Source organism: Branchiostoma floridae, chromosome 12 (genome assembly GCF_000003815.2).
Source record: "Branchiostoma floridae strain S238N-H82 chromosome 12, Bfl_VNyyK, whole genome shotgun sequence".
Classification (NCBI taxonomy): Eukaryota; Metazoa; Chordata; class Leptocardii; order Amphioxiformes; family Branchiostomatidae; genus Branchiostoma; species Branchiostoma floridae.
The window spans coordinates 21,667,538-21,670,462 of NC_049990.1; positions in this window are offsets into that span (position 1 = coordinate 21,667,538).

A 2,925-nucleotide genomic window follows, 5' to 3' on the forward strand; every position below is an offset into this window, starting at 1 on the left:
ATCGCCCATTGTTTCAATACAAAATACAAACTTGCAAAGCGCAGTTGGTACCTCCTTCGACACACAAACTTGCAACTAGAAAGGCCGACATTTGCTTGGGTGCAAATACAGCATATTTCAGCCATACCCATTCCCACGCAACATTGGACTGTTCCAAGTCACCCCTGCGCAATAATGGAACATTTTGACTGTAAGTTATCCCCAAAAGAGAACTAATATTGTGAATTGATTCCAGGTCAAAACAGAGCTTGCTCAATATGCCCCGGGCCCATATGGAAGAATATAATCTTCCACAGGAGCTCCTATGCATAACTAATTGTTTTTTAGAATCGCAGCAGCTCCTATTTTTCCGAAAGTGAAAAAAAAACACCGCATCTTCCATTCAGAAGATTTTCATCATGAAATTACATGAAGCCATTCAACAATTTCCAGTAAAATAACTACGTCTAAGTACCGTTATCAGCTCCTAGTGATGTGGGTACATTTATTATTGCAGTGAACTTTTCTTTTATTCAAGTATGGCATGCGTTTTAATAATTATCAAGCAGGTGCAAGTACTGTGTACTCTCCAAGCTGAGGTTAGGCTCCGGCTGTTTTTTTAACGTTTTTTTAGTCGTTTTTATCGGGCTTTCTATTTTTTTTTTTATATCTTACTGTGTCATAACCTACTGGCTGGCGTACTTCAAGAAAAATGACAAAATAGAAAGCCCGATAAAAACGACTAAAAAAACGTTAAAAAACAGTCGGAGCCTACTCTCTGCTTGGAGAGTAGGTACTGTGTAGTAGTAGTGTTGTTTGTTTTTTCAAGCTGAAAACTTAAATCTTCTTCTTGTTTTGTATGAGCCATTACATAAACGGAGACGTCTCGAATTTTTTAAAAAAGAATTTACCGGTTTCGCTTCATTTCTTCTTCATTTCTTTACTGAAAAAATCCAAGTAACATTTACTTGATTGTCTCAACTAACCATACCAAAGTCAACTATGCCGAGAATGATTGATATTGCCATGCGGAATGTTGATTAATTCAACGACAAAGACTTGTATTCTAATGTTCAATGCATGCGTACCGTCCGCTACCGCTCAAATGACCCTGTCTGAACTCCAAATCCTCGCAAGTTACAATTTTAAACCGGGCAAAGGGTGACACACACATGTATGGCCACTGTAAGGCTGTAATATGCATGTGTTTCTGTCTGTATATACGGCATTGGAAGCCAGCTTATGAATATTAATTAGCATTCGTCTTACTCGGCGCTGATTGGCTGGCCCAATTAAATTCAATTAACTCTCGCGAAAGCTCAGGCTGCGCAGGTGTGTGGGGTCACTAGAGTTCACGGCAGGAGGCCGGAAGAAAACCAATTTACCCTCAGAAAAGTGTTGAAATTAAGCATTTTAAAGTAGTTTATGCCAAAAATTTTACTTGGATCATTTTACCAACTATCTAATGCCTATCTACACCAAATTTCAGGCCATTTCATTGTAAGACCAGGGTACAGGGGGACAAAATATACTGTTTTGGTCAAAACATGACCTTTAAACCTCAATAAAATCATTTTAGAGGCAGATATGAAAAAAACTGAGTAAAAGCATCAAGGTATTGGCCCATTCTACCCCTGTGCCAAATTTCAGGTCATTCGGTCCAGGAACGGCGGAGATGAATCACTTTGAAGATTTGACAGGAGAAAGAAAGAAGAAGAAACATTACGAATACAATATATTTCACCATACTATGTATGGCTGAAATATAATAAATTCTATGGTCATATTTGCTGCACGGTGAAAGTAGCAAAATGGAGGCACCGTACAGCTAGACGTTATTATTGGTTGAAAAATCGTACTAATATTGTAATCAAGACAGCGTACTAGTAATTGTTGTAGAAAAACGCATATATGCCCTTGCATCATTGCGCTTGAAGCAGACTCAAGAAGTTTTACTTGTGGTTTATTACACAACCCGAGAAAGGCTTTCAACATTCCAATAGCAACAGCTAATAAATTGCAGAAATCACATCAATACACCTACAGTATACATCTTATATATCATTTTAACAAAAATACATTTTGTATAATTATGACATGATTGGACACGTCTGTTTGAAACGTCTGTCCATCTCAATCATATCAAGGTGCTTCAATTATTATTTGGCGTACCATTTTTGTATTGCTAGTGTAAACCTCACGTTGTATTCTGTAAACCCCACGTTGTATTCTGTAGTATTCTTCAGGACAAAAGTAGAACGCTTTCCAACAACGATGTATTTCCAGTTTGCAATGGCAATGCAATGTACCACTTACAACGGTTGGTAATACAGTTCTATGATAATTTGCTCTGTCTGTCTTGATTCAATTCGTAGTTCTGAAACAGACTTATTTTATTAATTACAACTGCGTCTAACGTACAGGGGATGACATCATCATCATAATTTATCGCTATAGGTTTGTTTTAACGGAAAAGGCATCTTATAAGCAATATGTTATACTTCATTACGTACTGTTGTATCAAGAACAGTTTTCAGAGTAGATTAGAGATTCTCGTTGCCGGAATACTGATATTTATCATTTGGTTTGGTTAAAAATATATTTCATTGTGACACCACGAACAAAAGTTACAGAGAGCTACTCCAGAGCCTCGTCATGATGTGTTATGGTTATGTCGTTCCATGCTTGTCTTGCACTTGTTTGGAATGGCAGCCCCTTTTAGGGAGAAGGTGTCAGAGTATTGCAGGAGGGAGCGAAACCCTGGTGCCCGCCGTGAGAGAATTCACCCTGTGATGGCCTGTACTGTCTTTTTTCTGTTTCTTGATTTATGATTTGTTTTCTGCTCTTGTAAAGATGACCTTGTAATTGTTGCTTGAAAGTGTTCTGTTTCCTTCTTGTTTCGTTTTTGTTTGTACCATCATTGCACAAAAAGGGCAGCCCCTTTTA